The following is a 20,707-nucleotide window of genomic DNA, read 5'->3' on the forward strand; positions in this document are numbered from 1 at the left end:
CCATTATCAGTCTGCATGTTGTCGCAGTGTTTGATGACAAATTACACACACACACACACACACACACACACACAAAACACACTGCTACGACTCTGTACACAAGAACCAACAACATCCTCATCGCTGCCCGTGTTGTGTCATCACGTGCCTCGGCATGTAACCGTATGGTTTTGTGTGAAAAGGAGGCGGGATGTCTGACTGCAAAGAGAAACTCCAGAAACGCTCCAGACCTCGATGGCAGGACGACCAGACGTAGAAACTGGGTTTTTGTTCCTCTCGGTGCACAGCTTAGCGTATCACATCATCGACTGATGAACCAAATCGCAGAGCTTTGTGTCAAATCTGCAGCTGTTTTGGAAGGGGGGGGAGGTGGATTAGGGAAGTCACATGTCAGGGCAGAGCTTAGAGCTGTTCTACAAGGGAGCTGGAGGGAGAGAAAAAACTGAGAAGAGGAGATGAGGCTGGACAGGGATGATGCAGGAGGAGTTTCTGGTGCAGCTAGGACAGCTAGTTATTTGAGACTCAGCTTTTCTACATAGAGCTAACATTTATCTGTAAATCATTGCTGAATTTCAGTTATCACTTCCTAATAAGGGTCATTTTATGAAAGATTAAAGTGCCTGTGGTGTCAAATTTCTGTAATACATATGAATGCATTTTTAGAAAGAGGACACTGATAAAATGTTGCAAATTAAATTTCATGTCGCTGAGATGAACAGTTGTTGAGATATTTGCATGTGAAGTAACAGGAAGTGATGTCAAAGGGGAATGTCTGCATGTAAACAGAGCGTTGCTACAACAGCCAACAACCCAGACTGTAGAGAAGAATGTGATGTTTCTTAAGATTATTTTGAGTCACTGTCAGAGAGAGATGAAGAAGCGTCAGAGTTAAAAAAAAATATTGTTTCGATAAACAAAGACCAGAGGTTTTTATTATTATTATTATTGTTAGAGTTCCCCTTTGATGTCACTTCCTGTTTCACTTTGGCTGAGTCGAGTTTAACAGAAAATATACCAATTATGGGACAAAATGTGTAAAATTGTGTGTATTATTCCAACTTTCTTAAATATAAAGACGTTTTCTTTGACTTCTTTGTATTTCAAGAATATGCATGTCACAGGCACTTTAATGCTTTATAAAGAATTAAGTCTTAAATAAGAATAAATTAAACTTAGTGAAGGCCAACCTAGATAACATGTCTGTGTGTTTTACCAGTTGAGAAGTCAATAGTCACCAAAACATAACATTTAGCCTGTTCCTCCAATACTGTTTAATAGATAACTGATACTAGAATTACACAACTTTGAAATATTGTGTTCAGCTCAGTATCAGTTTGATAACTTTATCATCAAATAAAGATGCTTTTTTCCCTCTCAGTGCAAGTTCTGTTGGCTTGACCTTTTGTTTAGTGTTAGCATCTCTTTGCTCCTGCCAGCCTTCGAGTAAATCATTTTATCACTTAGGGATATGATCTTATTAATAATAATAATGCAGCTAATTAGAAACCACTGTGCTGAACTAATCATCTGAAGCTTGACTTTTTCCACACGAGTCATGAATAATTTGACATGTCATGCGAGCAAGTAAAACACAAAGTGCTGCTAATGAGGAAATACAGCTTTATTGTATGGCCGCTCAACAGTTCTGTGGCGCTTCCCTTTGTGTGGCCGACTCCCTCTTTAGGTTTCTTGTATCACTCGTTCCCCAAAGATTTGTTTCAGATCTGCGTTTTAATTCTAGCTCTCATTACGGTGTAATTAAACTTTTGATATTCCATCTGTAATAAAGCCAACATGGCCCTGCTGGGATAGATTCATGTGGTCCCTGACATGACAGCCACTGTCTCAGTTTACCATATCCTGTTTAGACACACTGATGTAATTATGCCTGAGATGAGAGGAGGAGGAGGAGGAGGAGGTGGAGGAGGTGGTGATAGGAAAACCACCAGCTTACATCCCTCTGGTGAACACGCACTGAGATTTTCTTATTCATGCAGACAAAAGCTGTAGATTTGTGCAGAAACAGACTGCAGTGGTTTCCTTCCTTCCCCTGAAGTTATGTTATAACTCAGCATGATGTGGTTTTATAATTCACACACAAACTAAAAACCCATGCGCACACACAAAGGCTGCTACCTTATTCAGTTTAATTCATTTTATGTTTTAAAGAATCACCTTAAACTAGAGAATTTGCATTTCCTGTGAAAATGCAGTGTGTGTGCTTGATAGATTTTTGCTGAAAGCTGCTGAAGTTGCTGAAAATGTTTAGCAAAACTGTTAATGCGAGGTAAATTTGAAACGGTGGCGTAACCAGAGGGGTGGCAACTGCCACCTCTGGCACCTGATTGGCCACCCCAGTTAATCGATGTGTGGGAAGGTATCCTGGGTTTTGTATTAGCATTTATATTTTGTTAGTTTGTTCTCTGATGCTATGATACTATAGAAATTTCCAATTGTGTATGTTTTAAAAATGGTTTAATTATAGCCATTTGTAAAATTTACATTAGCGTAATGGTTAGCTTTATATGGCATTAGCATCAGCATGTGATCAATCTTAGCTACTCCACGATTAATTTCATCTTAAGTCTTAAAATATCTTAATTATAACCTTTTAAAGTTAGCTGTGGTGGCCATCTTGAATTTTTGATTAGCATTTAGAATTTGGTAAAGATTGCTTTTGGCTACTTCTACACTAATCTTCAGCTTTGTATGTCTGAAAATGTCTGAATAATAAGTTTAGAATAACATTCAGCATGTTTTAGGATCACTCTTAGCTATGATCACACAATTTTAGCTTAATATTCCTTAAAAGAGCTGAATTAAAGCCATTTGGAATTAGGTGTGGTGACCATTTTGAATTTTCAAATTCAGAGTGCTTTTCTTTATTTGCATGTGCCCCCCTGGAGAGCACCCTGGCCACCACTGTGGCAGCTCTTACAAAAAATATTAGCTCCACCCCTGATTTGAACAGCTGACTTTCGGTGAAAGTAAGAAAATAAAAGTGATGAATCAGCTTTTTGACACAATTTAGCCTTTTTTTTTAACTGAACAGAGCAGAAGTGTTGGTAAATTTAGTAGAAATTTGTAAATTATACCAAAAAGAAACTAAAAAGTCATCTTTGCTGAACAAAGCAAAATAATTTACTGAAAAGACCACCAAAACATAAATTTAGCTGTGTTTTACTAAACTGGGCATAATTTAGCTAAAGCGTAAAATAAAAACAGCAGAATTAAATGGCTTAAAAAGCTTAAATTAACAGTAAATAGTAAAAAGAACCACATTGAAGCTAATATTAGCAGAAAGCTGTTGAAAAATGCTGAAAATGGCTAAAATGAACAAAAAGGAGGCTGAAATTAGCACAGTAAAAATGAAAAGCAGAACCAGAACAAAAGGTGAAAAGTAAAGTAACAAAGTAAGTAAGTTGAAGACCACTTCATTTTCAATAAGAAAATAAATAGCAGAAAAAGACAAATCTCAATAATTATAAATGGCTGAAATATCAAAAGTCATACCCAGATTGTTCAGAAGATGGTGAATGTCTTGATTTATATAATGGCATAAAAATTGTGGCACAAGATGCGTGCCAAAAAAACATTTGGAAGAAAACTGGGTCTCAGTTGTGTGAATGCTTGATAAGCTTTCACACAATAAGAAATGCCAACTAGACGAATGTTTACTTGTTTTTGTAAGGTTTTCTTTAGCTCCACAATCTCACCGTACAAAAACCCATTTTCTTTGGTTCAGACAAAAATGCATTTGTTTGTGTGTCTATATTTTGGAAGTCTGTGGCCAGCCAAGCCTTGGATGTTGTTACTGCACATACTTTAGATTTCTCATCTGCTCAGCTGCCTGCTCGGAGTCGTCCTGCATTTCCTCCTTAAGTGACCGCTGGACACCGACTGGGACAGGAAACCACATAAAGACCCGACTTCCTCTCCCAAATCGTCCTGTTTTGTTGTGGACGCTGCGAGGCTGTGTCACTTGTGATCAGGGAGGAGATGGAAAAACGCTGCGTTTGCTCGAACGTCTCCGTGTGTTTGTGTGTTTGTTCACGCCAGCTGAAATTTTCTGGAGAGCGATGAGTTTGTAGCGGCACCATCGAGTTAGCTGGGATTTGTTTTATGTGATTTAGTTTTTTTGTTTGTTTGTTTTGAGTTGAAGCTTTGCAGGCAGAAGATTCACACCGTTGACTTATTTACAATAAAATTCAATATAACGTATAAAGAGGTGGCCTCGTTTTATGAGCTGAATAAAGGTCAGCATTAAAAAGATAACTGTGTGCTCATGATATTCATTTTGGAGAATCGCTTTTTTTAACACGCTTCCTCACAGTCGGTCACAGTTTCAGCTCGTCTGTTATGTTTGCAGAATCACAAGCTTTAGCCTGTCAGATGATTGGTTTTATTTTTAACCCAGAGGCTGGAAAACTGAAAGAAAAGAAGCTGATTATGTTCTTTGAAGATTGTTTGCATAAAGAGTTTCATATAAGACTGGTTTACGATAACTTTCTATATTTAGGAAGCCTGTATGCAGAGGGATTCCATAAAATGTTTTATTGTTTGTTAAAAACTACAAGCTAAAAGCAACAATCAGAACAATATTCAGGACACAGATTGTATTGACAATGTGTGAGAACTTATTGGATTTGAAGATTTTTTTTATACAATATCCATCATTTACTTCTAACTAGTAGCATGAAGCCTCTCTAGTTGCATGTTAGTTTTTAAGAGACAAATTCCTGGTTTAGTGTGTTAACATGTTTGGTGTCATATCTCAGTCCCTGTAGAAACAAAGTTTCATGTACAGTCCAAGTGTTAGTTTTCTGCAGCTCAAAGCTCAAGACTTTTTGAAAATGAGGCTTAATTTTCAGTCTGTTTCTGTCTGCCTCTCACATATCAGTCAGGGAGTGATGGACACTGTCGCGGCAAGATGGGCAGAAACACGTTGAAATGATGTTAAAAAGGCAAAAAGTCTTGCGAGTATGGTCGTAAAATCATTTATTAATGGGCAGACAAAGAACAGAAAACAATCAGGAAGTCTGTTGAGTGTGGGCCCGCCCGTCATAGGCTGGCAAGCAATGCTATACCGTCAGCTAACATCATGTGACAATGAACAACCAATCACAACCTGCCTCATCCTGTTACGTGAAAATAGGTCAACTTGACGCTGACGTCTGGAGCCATATTGAAAACACAGGCATAAGATATCACGAGATATGAACAGTGGTCAGTGTCAAGGTGACAGAAATAATTAGTCCATGACAGACACAAACATGGTTACCAAGGTGACTGGTTCAAAATGTGGTTTTTTTCTCAGATTATTGCAAAGTTTTGTTGGAATTCTGAGCATTAGCTCGGCTGGCAGCCTTCAGATATTCACATTATTCTTGTACTTTTGAATAAAGACTCATGTTTAGGCTTCCTGTTTGAATCTCATTAGTGTAAACAATATATAAGCTTTTTATATCTGGACTGTGTTCGACCCTGAGCTTTTATTTTCTTTGCCCTGTTGGTCTTTGTGCAGTTTTTGATTAAACTAGAGGTCCCGGCTCCTTGGATGTCTGTGCAGTTTGTGGAAGTTTATCACGTTGCAGTCTGTGTCAGGAAAACAGCCGATAGGCCACTTCAAGCTGCGTAATGTGGAGCTGGAGTTGAGCTGGAGGTCAGCCGACTGTGGTTATTGGTTAAACCTTTTGACTTGTGTTGAATGGACGGGTCCAGCAGCCTGCAGACTTTTCTTAAAGACATTTACAAAGAAGACGACGATATAGGAAGAGAGAAATAACACACATGCACACACCTGTGATTGTTCATTTGACTCATTTAATTCATTTGACAGCCACCTCATTATCACCGTCTCAAAGCTATCATCGTGTTTCTTACTTTCTTTTCTTTTTCCCCTCCTCTTCCTCATTTTGTCAGGATGTTAGCAATTTGTCGCAGGAGATGATGTCAATAATTAGGACCTTATTCAGCAAAGGAACTTCAGCAACTTTAAAGAAACGAGCTGTTCTATTGTAACACTTTCAGTGAAATGTGTTGTTCGAGCTTGGTACATGATGTGTTGCTGGGCTGAAATTTAAAGATGTCAAAAAATATAGAAGCTGTTGCATTTTTGTTGTTGTTGCTTCTGGCGTTAGAGTTAAAATATGTTTTTTCCAGGTTTTTAGTTTGTATTAGTGGTTAGATAAGCATCTGGAAACAGGTTTTTCTATTAAATTCAGGTCCCGCGGTGTAGGAGTTCTATCTCTCTGGTGCCTGTTTTTAAAGAGACCCTCATGCTTGCATCTTGTTGTAATATTAATGCTGTTTACAAGTGATCACATCGTCCTGAGACGACAGAGATGTTTGCGTCCACGTTGCTGGAAATGACTGTAGTTTTTATTTCCACTGCTGGCCTCCTGCATCGCTCTGCAGCTGTATGGAACATGAGTAACTTGCGCCCAGCTAGAAAAGAAAACCTCCGTTTGTCGTTATTGTTTCTGCGAGTGTTGTTGAAAATGATCACATGCTTAAGTCTGTGACAGAGAGCGGAGGCAACAAGTCTGGGCAAATCCCCTGTTAGCAATCTGAATGATACTCGAAGCCAAGAGGTGAAATCAATGATCATGTTGCAACAAAAACGCTAAAAGGAAAAGGTATGTATGTTGTGTTAAAGCTATAAGAGCTCTATAAAGTTAACAAACTTAATGTTTATGTTGTTGATGTGATGTCGGTTTGTTGCTGCTGTAAAACTGTAGACTTTTTTTATTCCTTTATGCCACAAGACACCTCATTGTGTCAACAAGTAGGGTCAGGGCAAAATGACAGGAGAACCAAACAGAGATTTGGCCTAAAAAGCAGTTTATTTCTTCGTAATTTCTAAGATGATCATGATAATAAAGATGAAAAGTTTAATCCCAGTGCATTAAAGGATCATCATATTTTTTTGATAAAAGGTTTTTTTAAGTGAAAAAGAGGCAGTTAAATGAGTTGAATCATTGTAGAACTTGTGCAAATAATTTAGCACGGCTCTCCTCCCTTTAGGCCAAGAAAAGAGATGTGGGGAGGGGGAATAAATTCTGAAAATTACCTTTTACTCTGCTTTATATTTATACACGCTTCAGTATTTGAGACCACGTTGTATTAGAGGCGAAATAGCAATTTTGCAGTCATTAAATGCATTTTGTTGTGTACATGGAGTCTCTAGGAGTTTAGAAAATCAGATTAGTCTCTCCTGGTGCTTTAAAAATATCTTTATATTCTCTATGAGTCATATTGTTCAACCCGTACAATTGTCAAAATTTTCTATTACCTTTTTTGGACTATTATATTAAATTATTTGCAACGGAATTGCCAAAAAATTAGTATGAACTAACCAACTACAGTTTGATCGTCTTCATTCTCCTCTGACTCTGGGTCCGACTGTTGTTGACATCTTTTAATTAATTTGCAAATAAAAAGTTTCTGTGCAGCTATATAGCTGTAAACCCCTCTATCAAACTCGAATGGACCGGTCTGGAAGTTGGAGGAGGGCGGGGTGTGAAGCACCTCCTGTGGATTTAAAGATGATCTGAGACACACCTCAGAAAAAGGGTTGAGAGAGGGGCTTGTGGAGTTACACTAAGGAGGAATTCAAACCGAAGCATTGCAGTTCCAATTTATATAGACCCCAACTGAAGGATTTAAATGTAAAAAAGGATTTAAAAACACGAAATGTCTCCCTTCAATGCAAAATTTCCTTGCTAACAGACCCACACACTAAGTAAAATAATAAAAAAATTTAAAAAATAAATAAATAGACTTGGCCAACTGTGAAACCTGAACCTTCTTTCATCAGAACTCTGCCCGAGTCCCTTTTTTACACTCCAGTCTTGTCCAGGGTGAAGGTGAGTCTCATAGCAGTGACGGCAACACTCGTTAGTGTTTTCCCTACTTAATCTCCACCATTCAGGTTCAAGTTCTCTGTTCTAATCACTGCTGGCTGTAAAGCAGTGCATGGAAGGTATTCTTTGTAAAAGCCTTCTTCATGAACTCACCATTAAGGCCAGGACGAGTCCTTGAATTTCGATGCTTTGCGTCAACGTCAACTTAGCAATAGATTTTCTGAGGGACTTTGCACCATTGAGAGATGTCTTTTCCCACTGTGTGACATGATATTGACTGCTTGGAAGAAAGATTAACAAAAGGACAAAAAGCAGTCCTGGCAGATTCAGAGGGTTTTCCAGTTCTTTCAGAGATTCCCCAACTGTGTGATCTGTAGTGATCCAGGACTGATGTAAATTAGAGCAGCAGGTGTTTAATTAAAGTTGACAGAGTATGAACCTACCTGTGCAGATATTTAAATGTTTTTTTTGACTCTGCATTAAATAACAAAACTGTCCATCTCTGCTACTTTAAACTTATTTACTATTCAAAAGTAAAGTTTGCCGTCTTGATAACCTCTTGGCATTTGCAGATAAATTCATACAAAAGGAGACTTTCTTCTTTAAAGCCCTTTTCTCCCACAAATGTTAACACCTCTATGTTCTCAGCACACTGATAATCAAAGCAGTGACACTCGTTTCCCCCTCTCTCCCCGTTCTCGTTCCTAAACCTGTGAATTTAAAGCGTCAGTTGTGTAAAGCATCTGTGCATCTTTTAAAGGACCCGAGCATAAAAGACGAACACCGTTTATCATTAGGGAGGAAATGGCCCCATACCTGCTGCTGACATTTTCATCAAGGCAGTGAATGAGCAGTGAATTGTCTTGAGTTTAATCCTCATGAAGTGACAGGTGCTCAGAAGATGGAAACACTGTCGTTCCGACCGGCTAAAGGTCACTCACAGGAAGGTAGATTTTTTTAAGCTGTATTTTCTGCGTTGAACACAAATTAACTGCCCTTTCCTCACAGTAACACCAGACGTGGGTGAGTGTTGTTTAAGCACAGTGAACTTTTCAAGTTAGACTTGTTAACGTCTAAAATTCTACTCCATGAGTTTGTGGGGTAAAGATGATGGCTTTAGCACTTGTTTACCAAGGAAGTCATTTTTAATTACCACACAAACTGTCTGTGTACCGCATCAGTTCTTTGAGGTGTATTAGTGAAGTTTTTTTTTTGTTGTCTTTAAACAGACTATATTTACTCTGAGATGTTCTGACTTTTACAGTTTTATATAAGCTGAAATATTTTATTATTGGAGCGGAAATGTGTATGTGACCATTTGAAGTGATCTTTTTCTGTTTGTACCTCCTTTTTAAAAGTGTGAAGGGAAAATATCAGCTGAAAGTAGGGCTGAGTGATGTGGCTGAAAAGTGTATCACAATACAAGTGTTACATATCAGTCTATCTGTAATTATATTTTTTGTTTTACCTATTTAAGATAATGAACCAGGAGGAGAAAAAAAAGGCTGATTAATTCTGCCAAACTGGTGACTTTACTCCTTTATCCTCAATTTCCTCTCAAGCTGTTGCACTCATTTTCTCCTTTCACTCCATGTCAATCTTTTTTATTTTTATGAGACACGATGGTGAAACACGAAACTGTTACTGTGTATGTTATCAGGTTGTTGCTAGCTTACCAAAGTATGAGGGAGTTACTCGCTGCCACCAGCCTTAGCTGGGCCATGAGAGATCGAGCAGCTAAAGCCTTTTCATCTGCCTGCATCCCGCAGAATGCCGTGTGGTTCTGGATCGTAGTTCAGTGAAATTATCAACATTTTATCAGATGTATATTGATCATGTGTCTATTGTGATATACTGTTATTGTTTTATCACCCAGCCGTAATTAAGTTAAATCTCTGCCGAAGAATACATTATTTTTTTACTTATCTGCTTACTCTGATAATAAAACTCATAAATGTAGTATGTTTTTTTGACTAAACATTGCAGCTTTAAAGTGCGCGGGGGGTGGGGAAGTAATGCAAAATTGAATTTTTGAGCTTTAAATCATGTTATAATGCAATTCCCTCATCAAATACGTACTCAGTGTTGATTTGACTCATGCATGTTTGAGAAATCCTTGAATTTCCTATGGTAGCCATGGAGCTGCCTAAACACTTGTTGGTACAAAGCACCGGCTATTTACACAAAGCTCCTCCCTGGAGCTCAGTCTGCAGCCCCACAGAGCACTCCTCCCTGAAGAATTGTTGTGAAAATGTGCAGAAGTGGGAGTATCTGAAACGGTAGGAGGTTTTGATAGAGACAGAGGCAAATTTTAAGGCTATGATGCAAAGTCCAATGTGTTTTTGATATATGCAGCATTTTCTTTACAACTGAAGACAAATTGATTGTGGTATAGAACTATGTTCCTGGAAAATACACAATACTCTCCCAACCCCCACAAAAAAGGAAAAAAAACGAACAACATCCTGATCATATTTTTTGTTTCGTGCTGTTTAACAAATGTTGGCGCTCATGATTTAGCCTCAGAGCCAGTTGTTTCTAGTGGCTCATCATGTGTTCTGGCAGAGAGTCCAGCTCTCAGGTTTCCACCTGAACTTGCCAGGATCATCTAATCACAGACTATCAAACACAGAGTGGGTTGACTGTGATGAGGCTGTGAAGTTGTTTCATGTATTTGCTCAGCTGTAATATTTTTGGTTGGCTACTAAAATGCAGAAGTTTGAGATTACTGCCACGTTTGTTTTGTAATGCTGGGAAACGAACAGAATTAAAAATGCATCAAATGTTTGTGCTGCACTTCAAAAAGCAATCAGGAAACGGTTTAATAAACACAGTAATGGAGATTTAAATATTCGCCATAAACAAAAAAATGAAATAAATTGCATTTGAGTTCTTGAGTCGAGATTAGCCTGTGTCAGTTTGGTAGTTTGCAGGGAGTAATATATTTTATTTCCACAGTTCCAGCCACTCGTGTTGAGCAGAAAAACTGCCCCCACTGTGCTGGTTTCCTCACTAATAATTTGTTCATGATTCTGTACTCGACCCACCAGTCTCAGTGTGAAGTCAGCATTATGTAACCCCAATTGATTACTCATAATTGAAACATGCGTGGCTTTAAAACCAATATTTAATGAAGCACAATGGCCCAGTGTCTGTTTATTCTGGTCTCTTATGCAAGCCAATGACGGTGAATTAAAAAAAAACTGAAGATCATTAAAGCATCAAAACGAGACTTGACAGCTCTGGAAGTATTTTGCTTGTTTTGCTGCTCAGGTAATGATGTAAATATTGTGACACTGTTTGATTTGGAGCTTGGACGGATGTGTTGTGCAATCATCTTGTCCTTCTTTCATCGCGGGTCCAAACAGAACTTGATTTACCACCTTAAGGTGCCAAATGAGTCCGGCTCAGGGAAGTCCTGAGCTGCTGAGAAATGCAGCTCATGTCAGTCATCATAAATCCATCCTTTCTGATCCGAGCCGAGTTACATTTCCTTCTTCCTGCTTTCGGTATGGGGGTGGACACTTGCACTTCTGCAAGCAAACATGAAGTAAATCTCTGAACTGTGATGAACTGGGTCTTGTGTTTAATGGGTTTTTGTTTTTATTGTTTTGCTCATCGAGGCTGTTTTTCTTTTCTTTTTACAGAATGAAAAACCCCTGGGTCATTCGGCAAGCAGGTCCAGTAATATATCAAAGGTGAGTGAAGCACAAAGAAACATAAATACTAATAATTAAAGCAAGTCATGAGATTATGCTATACTGAGAAATGATAGAGCCATTTTGGTCAAAGCTTGTGGATGTTTTGTGTAGTTTTTGTAAGATCTTGTGAGATGTTGGAGCTCAGCCTGTTATGTATGCATCTCAGCCACTACAGCATCAAATTTTAGCTTAATATCTGTAAAATACACTGATGTATAGCCAGTTGGGGGAAGAAAAAAAATATTATAAATATATTTAAAACATTTTATCAGAGTCGATTTAGTCTGTAGAATAATCACTAGTTACTCAGGTTTATGAAGGTAACCTGTTCTGTGGGTTTCTCTGCATGATTTGTTACTACGAGGTGTTTGGTGCAGAGGATGTTTTGTGATAAAATTATTAATTGATGCAGTCAAGACTGGTGCTCAGTGTGTGAATAGAAAACAAAATAAGAATACAGGAAGTTTCAGTTCAATACCAACGATTTCCTTTCTGATTCTGACAGATTAAAACTCGGTGATCGCAAAACCAATATGGATACTTTGTGTAAATTAGGGCTGGGCGATATGGCAAAAAAAAATTATCATGATTATTTTTGTCATATTGTCCAATCACGATTAACATCACGATTTTTTTTGTTAACCTAAAAAGTGTCTGAAAAATAATTTAACAAAAAAATAGCTACAGAAATTTAAAAAAAATGGCTGTTGTTTCACTTTCACTAATATAACAAGTAGCTGTGGTTCAGTAGAACATGAAATTATTTTTGCGAGGCATTAAAAAAGATATTTACCAAGAAAAAAACATTTATGTGTAAATCATAGAATCTCACATTAATAAAGTTTTTCTTTTGTAAAATTAAAGTTTTAGATTTGAATTTCATATTAAATATGCCATAAGGAAACATAAACCCTACAAACAGCAACAGTTTGTGCACACTTGCCAATTGGATAGGATCTAAGCTCATTACTTTTGTTATGGAAGGAACCCCCACCCCATGACCCCCTCCTGTTTACAGAGCTTTATCAAACAACTCTGTTTCATTTTTTCTGAAAGAATATCTGATTCTGCACATGACAAAATGTTGCATAAACTCTCAGCTTCTGAGTGTTCAGGAGTTTGCAGCGTCTCTCAGCTGCTGTTTGTGATGCGACTCAGACAGGAAGTGGTCTTCACGTCTCGTCCAGCCCATCGTGCGCCGATAAAACTTACAGAGAAGTTCTTCTCCAGATAAATGAAGAACCGCTGGGACATTGTTCTGTCCTAAAGTTACCCTAAGACTGCTAAGAAAATAAAATAAATAAAAATAAGTTCACATTACTGAACACATTAACATGTAACATCTACAGACTGAGTGACTATGTGCTACTGCGCTTGCGCATTACCCAGGCGGAAGAGAAAGTAGTTCCCACCAACCGCACATGATTTAGACAAGCTTTCAATAGTTCCGTAGTTACTGTCCACTGTGTTCCTGTAAATGACAGACATTACCTGAAACAAATGAAGCATCAAAGTATCAAATTTGATTTTAGAATTGATTTTATTTCCTGAAGTTCTGGCATCAATATTTCAGTATCGATCTGCACATCACTAATACATGTTTGTGAAGTGATTTACTTTCTGGAAGTTTTATTAAAATCTGATCAGTGGGTAATCAGTTGTTTTTGCTAACACTACAGACAAATGAACACAAATAGAGACTCTTTCATCTTTATTGGCTGGTGATGGAAACCAACAACTACAGCTGATTGATAACCTTTTTATTTGCACTGAAGCAGGGCCACCTCTCAGATTAATCCCCACCTTTCTTCCTTTTTATTCTCCTTCATTGTTCCCAAAGCCAACAGTCGGCCTCAGTTCCATTCCTCGCTCTCCTGAGCCTCTTAGAAGATAAAGCCTTTACTCGCACTAATAGATGTCAGGGTTATTTTATCACCAGGGACGACCTGCAGCCGTAACGTTTGATTCACGCGCCTCTTTAAACGTGAGCAGCGTGGCAGTTAAAGCACCCAGGTGGCAAATTTACTGATCCTTTTCAGAATAACAGCTGCGGTTTGAAATAAATAGGGTGTGCATTAAAGAGCTATAATAAAAACTAACTGTAAACTGGTTGTTGGTGATGTGGATGTATTGGATTCATAGTAAGTTAAGATGGTTTTTCTGCTCAGTGACATTTTCTAAATGTTTTAAGGGAAACTTTGTGCTGAACAGCAACACATTTTTACTACTAAATTCAAAATTTGATTGTTTTTGCTCATTGATTTTTGAACGTTTGCAAAATATCTCATTAACCAGTGTTCAGATTTCAATGAAACTCCAAAAGGAATCATTGGTTGTACATTTACAACTTTTTATAAATGCACAGTAAATGAAAATGATTTACAGTTTTCTCTCAATAATACAAAGAAATCTGTGCAGTTCACTCCCCTTTTAAAGGACAAACTTTTCCCACCTTTACTGTAAAAGATGTCAAAGCAGAAGTAAAAAGTGAATCTAAAAGTTAAGTGTGTCCAAAGATCAGAGTTGATAATGGTTTAAAACTGAGATGATATTTCTGTGACTGTGTTCGTGTGTGTTGGCTCTAAAGCTGCGACCTTTAGAAGCTCATAAAAGTCGAGTTTGAAATCCTGAAACCGAAGCTGGTGTTTAAGATCCACTTGTTAACACAAGGCCTTGGTGAGTCTTTACCTTTTCACAGGAACAACTGGGAATGATCTCCATCAAAATCTGAAAGGAAGCAAAAAGCTGCTTGTAGAAATCTTTATTTTTACTGTCAGTTTATTTAATTTTTATACAATTTCCTGTCTTAAAATCTAACTCTTAAAGTAAAAGTTTACATACTGACATCCCCATATTTTAGATGATCTAATCTAACAACTCTATCAGATAAAAATGTGGGATTTTTAGTTTAAAGAAACTCAAAGAAACTGCTTTTGTTAAAAGATGAAAGAGCTCAATTTTTATGTTTGAGTGTTTTCATGAGGTCACATGGGAAATGGAGTAATAGCTACTGGTAAAAAGACTTAATCATTTGAAAACGACAGCCGATCTAAATGTATTAGAACATTTCCTGTAATATTATTAGAGTTGGATAGTGTTGGTCAGGGATTAAAATGAATATTTTTTATTTTAGTTTAAATTTCAGCTGACACAAACACGAGAGCGGAGATCCTTTTTTTGTCTTCACAGATGCAGACGTTAATTTCATTGGTTTGCATTAGCCACACTTTGTCATTGAATGTCCTATAGAGACCACCATTCATCTGGCGAATATGTGTGTTAAATGAAGTGATGGACATAAAGTATTAAGAGTGCTCTTAGGTTTGACAGCTTTAATTAATGTTCAGCAGTTCTCCTGCCAGCTGCTGTTTCCTTCTCCTGCCTTCAGGGAAACTCGAGTGACGGGTAGCTTTAAATTGGTATTAATTGTCCTTCGGACGGACGAGTGAGCTGAACGTCTCGTCTGTTTAAAGCGAGCGAGTCAGCTCGAGAAAGGAAAGGTCTCTGGATTAAATGCGAGATTACATTTATAACTCGGACAAGAAAGAAGCTCCCACTTTTGATGGGTGGCGTCGGAAACATGCTCAGCGCTGGATTATTTTAAATGTGTGATTTATTTTCAGGAACGCACAACCTTTTTGGAGAAGCGAGTTCCTGTCAAGATGTTTAAATATGACATGCAAAGACTACGGGAATAAATTTTTATTCATATATGCGGTCTATTTACAAGTCCCCTCGCTCTCTGCTGTTTTGGCAGGATGAGATGAAAGATCTTCAGTTTTCCAGCAGTGACTCAAACGCTCCTTCTGCAGAAAGAATGCAAAATGTGGGTCAAGTTAATTTGTCTTGCAGTATTAACTCACAGTAAAAGTTAAATTTTCTGCAAAACTGCAGGCTGAGTGACTGCTGAAATTTTCTAAAGAAGCTTAAACTGAGTTTAAGCAAAAAGCAGAATGTTAGCTAAAAGCTACAAGTAGCAAAAGACTGGTTTAAATTGATCAGAGGCTAAATAGATTTATCAAAAGGTTAGATGAAAGCTGAAAAAAGCAGAAGACTAGCTAAAAGCTAAAAGGAGCAAAACACTAGATTAAAGTGGTCAGAGGCGAAATAGATGTAGGAGAATGTTCTTAAAAAGGCTGAAGACTAGCAAAAAACTTAAAGGCTGAAAGCTAAATCTACCCATAGTTTAGCTAAAAACTAAAAGCAGCAACGGGATAGCAAAAAGCAGCAATATGCTAGTAAAATGCTCAAAGTAGCTAAAGGGTAATTGAAATCTTAAAATATCTAAAGGCTAGTTGGAAGCTTAAAGTAGCAGAACAGTAGCTAAAAGGTAATTGTAGCATAAGAATACAAAAACAGACAAATTACACTTCAAAGAACAATATTTTTGAAGGAATCTGAAAAGCTATTTCTCTGTTTTTGTGGTGAAAGTTTTCATTACTAAAGTTAAATTTATAAAGATCATAAAAAATACAAAAACTAAACATCGCAACAGAAGTAATAAAAGTAAAGAAGTAAAAATAAAGCAGGTAAAAATAAGAGGAAATTGCTAAGAGTATTCAAACGATGAGGTGCGTATTGGAAATGTTGCTGAAGGTTTTTACAGATTTTTTTCCCCCTTTTCCATTGAATTCAACAAACTCCAGTCCAAACAAAGAAAAGCTGAATGGCTGCACGTAGCTGCGATTCAAGCTGCTTCACATTGGCTTGTGTCACATCAAATTAAAAATCCATGCTCTTTTATCAAATTGTTGACCTACTTAAAAAGACGTGTCTCCGTATAAATAACGGCAGCAGCAGCCTGGGAGGAATGTTTCATAACGGCTTGGCGTGACGGCCCCGTTTACACCATCTGAACGCTCAGACATAACAAAGATTTTATTCTTTCTGTCAAAGCAACCTGCTCCAATTCTGTACCAATACTCTGGCAAAGATGTGATCCTTCTGGTGTGGACGGATGGTGGTGGTTGTTGTTTTTGTTTTCTTCCATCAGAGCAGATACGTCTTCTGAGATTGACAGGAAAATATATCAAACTAAATATCGAACTACTAAAGGAATACCTGTCAGGAGACACTTGTAGAAAATCAGATTTCTGTTTTCTAACTAGATTTATTCAGCAGGAAAAAAAATGCAGAGTTTAGCCAGAAGGTAAATTCTTTCATAAAGAGATCGCCTCCATCTGTGAGTTTATCACAGAGGGATCCTATATAGTCGATATATAAATGTCATTATCTCTCATATTTATCATAAAAAGACAGGTGATATCTGTTCATGAGTCACCGTATAGTTTTTTAATGAAACTGTCAGAGTAAGAAATATTACTTTTATTGTTTAGTAAATGTTTGTCAAGCCATTAAAACAAATAATTCAGAGAATTGTGAATGAAAGACACAGCTGTGGTGTGAATTATAATAATAAAAAAATGTGAGTGCAGTGTGAGTTAGCCTTGTGTTTTTACATGTAGAAAAGCAGCTCTGAAGCTTTATCTGCACACACAGTGTGGGCTGAGGTTTGCTCGCTGATTTGGCACGAGTTGATTTTCCACCCGGCGAGGTCAGAAGGCTTATCTGGAGCACTTTCTCTGTTTAGCGCGCAGAGCTGCACCATGCAGCCCGCACTGTTTGGGAAGGAATTAAAACATCACAGTCCTCCACAAAGACGCAAATCAGCATTTTGCTGCTCAGTGGACCACTGCTGATTTGCAGGAAAACATCTGGTAGGGGTTTAACGTTGAAGCTGCAGCAGGTTTGTACCGTTACAAACTTGACATCCCCTACATGACCTGTTTTATTGGCTTTGAGATGCCAGCTACATGAGGCCAGGATGCTTTGTTTCAAAAACAAATAAACAAAAAAGTTCTTATTTTATTGCTCAGCCTGGCAGCATGTTTTCATTTAACAGTATGTTGGTTTCATCTCATTGGAATCAGTTTTTTTTTTTAAAAACTTACATTTTGTTAACTGCTTCAGCATTCTTATTGAGTTACAATAAAAATCATTTTTGATCATTAAAAAAAGCTTAATGAGCATAATCCTACAATGAAAATGCTTTTATTCTGAAATAAAACACAGATCTGTCAGTTTTAAAGGTTAGCAGGAAAAGCAATACACACCTTTTTCTCTGAAATTAAAGTATTTTACCTTCTTCACTCGGGCTTTGGATGATATTTATTTGATGATTCAGTCTCTACCTTAGCTGGCAGTAAATGTTCCTATTTACTGTCAGTAGTAGACTTCAGTTAGTGATGAAATCTTTAAAAGCTTCGCTTCTGCTTTCTACCTGCATGAATATCTCCCACCAGTTTGGTTTCTACTTTTGAATTCGTTCTCATATTTGGCCCTAAGAACTAAATACAGCAGGAATCGCTTTCATTATCAAGAGCACAGTACAGCTTATCTGAGTGTTTTTACTCAGTTGGCATCACTGGAAATGTAAAAACACTTGAAGTTATTGCGCGAATTCACCTGGGATTCACTGCTGGCAGCTTGACGACACCATCGGAGCCAGGTGAGGCTCGAAAATGGAACAATGTGGAAATAATCTGCCGCTGTTATCTGGGGTTTTTTTTTATTTGAAATTCAATTAATCAAACGACAGAAAACAAAATCGTAGCTGTGACAAAGTAAATAACATGATACGCTTTGCTCAACAAACTTATTCAGCTTCATTAAACACAGACAGCTGTTATTTAGTTTTCATTTTGGCCCTGAAAACGGTTAGATCAGAACTGCTGTCAGCCTTGAATACAGATAAATATTTTTAAAACGTGGATTAATTGAAACAGATAAAAGCAGCTGTGTTGGGTTGTTTTTTACTCTGTGCCACGTGCCTTTATATGCATTATAAGATGAACAGGAAATCATCAAGCATCAAACTTTGCTTTATCAAGATATATCAAGTTTAGCTTAATAGCTCTTATGCAACCCTGCTGACAATATAATACTATAAAGATAAAGTCTGCCTCGTCTCATTTATTAATAAATTTTATATAACACATTAGTGTTCACTTTTTGTTGGCCGGCGTTATTTCCTATGACTTGTTGTTGTTGCAGTATGTTAACATCACATTGTCTTACTCGCTTGTTTGAAGTTTTCATTCTAGGAAGTAATTTGTTCACCCTATTGTGTTTTTTTTTTAAAAAAATCCATTTTAAAATAATTACAGTGGTAAAAAAAGATCACTTTTAGTTAGAGGATGTAACAATTAGATGTGTGAAACAAGAGAGTCTATGAGGGGAAAATGGACATTTATGTACAGGGAAAGTGGAATTAAAGTGTTTGAAGGGCTGAATAAAGAATGAAGTTCAAACCCAAAATATACAGGTTTTGACTTGAGCAAGGGTGATGTAAGGTTGTAAAATATATAATTATAGACATCAGAGATGAGCAACTACCATCTGAAAGGATGTGGGGACAGTGGCAAGTTTTGTCCTGATCAAATTCATCCAAGATTGGATAAGACCCAGATGTCTAATAAAAGTCAGAGGACTGATGGATAACAAGTTAATCATTATAACTCCAGCCATATAATCCTCAGGCTGTCATCTGACTGCTCAGAGACAGAGCTGGTTATTGGCCAAACATGCATAAAATGACTCCGTGAATGATTAACAAAAGTCACATGCTGCAAAATGGAGATCCCCAAATTGAAAATGTGATTTAACAACATGAGGATAATTTTTAGCTTTTTTTTTTTTTTTGCATTAGTTGCAACCTTGGATTGACCATTAAAGGAACAAAGAGATGAAGCAGAAGCACCACATTCTTATCTGCTGTTCACATGAAAGACTTTTCAAATGAACTGGGATAAACAGGCTGAAGGGCATTGCTCGACATTGAGTTTTTTATTATTGATCCGTGTCGGGTAGTGAGCCATAAATTTTCCTTTAGTTAGGAATTAAATCAATAGATAATTAGCCTCTCGTTGAAATCGGCCTCATGTCTTTATGTTAGCAGCTCAAACACTGTCTGATGATGCTCCCTGTTTGCACTCGTCACTTAATGAGCACATGGTTCTTACTTCATCTAAACCTTCTGTAACTTGGAACATTTAGGAAGGTTGAAATGATTCCCGCTGGGAAAGTTATGTCTTAAAATCCATAACTTCAGTGAAGTTCAGTAATGGGCATTTAAAAGGAGCTGATTTGGGGTGAAATCTGACTCCTGTTTGGCCTGCTTCTTCTAATAACTGCTTGTGTTCTCCGTCACCCATAATTATATCACATGTTGGTGGAATAAAAAAGTTTTGATTATTATTCAGAACAGTTTAGTTTTAGTTCTTTTTTTTCTTTTCTTTTTAAAGCAATGATCTAGAGCAGTTGCTCCTAAAGTTAGGGCCGGGACCCCTTTGTGGGTCATGAAATATCAAGTGAGGGTCCCCAGATGATTTGTTATGGAATATATATATTTTCACCCTAATTATGTTGTTGTTATGCCCAAATTAGTAAAGTTTGCATGTAAACAAGTAATATCTTAGGTCACAAGTTTCTGCAGTTGTAAAGCAGAAAACTAGCTAAAAGAAGCAAAAGGCTATCTAGAAGTTAAAGTGACAAAAGATTGACTTAAAGATAGAAGCAGAGCAAGTGTGCTGAAGCTGATTTTAAAAAAAGAACAATGTTTTAAATAAATCAAGGAGGATCTCAATGTGTATGGGAAAATATTTGTATATAAAAGTACTAAGTACAAATGTTACAAAAAACAAAAGTTGTAACAGGCATCAGCTAAATGAACTGAACATTTTGATATATGAACGACTAAAATAGCACAGGAAGTAGACTGGGAAAGAATGTGCAGACAAATAAAAAGGGAAACTGTGGAGGAATGCTGACTCAGCACTCAATCAGGTTTTGCTTTAGCATGCTCTAAATGATTAACGGTCACTATTTTTTCAACATCCTGTGCTTTAATTTGTCACTTTGTTTTCTGTAGAGATGAGTCAGACACTGAGCCTGGTTGTTTTACACTGCTCATGATTAAATCCAAACTGCTGAGTGATAATGTATTTGTATCAATCTGGGGTTTATACATGTAAAGTCACTTGATTTCACATTCTCTCCTGTTTTTTTCTTTTTCTTTCTTTCTTTCTTTCTTTCTTTCTTTCTTTCTTTCTTTCTTTCTTTCTTTCTTTCTTTCTTTCTTTC

General features: G+C 37.2%; 1 protein-coding gene across 1 annotated transcript in view; it reads left to right on the forward strand.

Annotated features, from left to right (window-relative positions):
- The window catches only part of marchf8 (membrane-associated ring finger (C3HC4) 8), a gene marked incomplete in the record, with an annotated part of 39,144 nt that overhangs the window by 2,050 nt on the left and 16,387 nt on the right, over positions 1-20,707 (forward strand).

The sequence above is a fragment of the Austrofundulus limnaeus genome, unplaced genomic scaffold (assembly GCF_001266775.1).
Source record: "Austrofundulus limnaeus strain Quisiro unplaced genomic scaffold, Austrofundulus_limnaeus-1.0 Scaffold0, whole genome shotgun sequence".
Classification (NCBI taxonomy): Eukaryota; Metazoa; Chordata; class Actinopteri; order Cyprinodontiformes; family Rivulidae; genus Austrofundulus; species Austrofundulus limnaeus.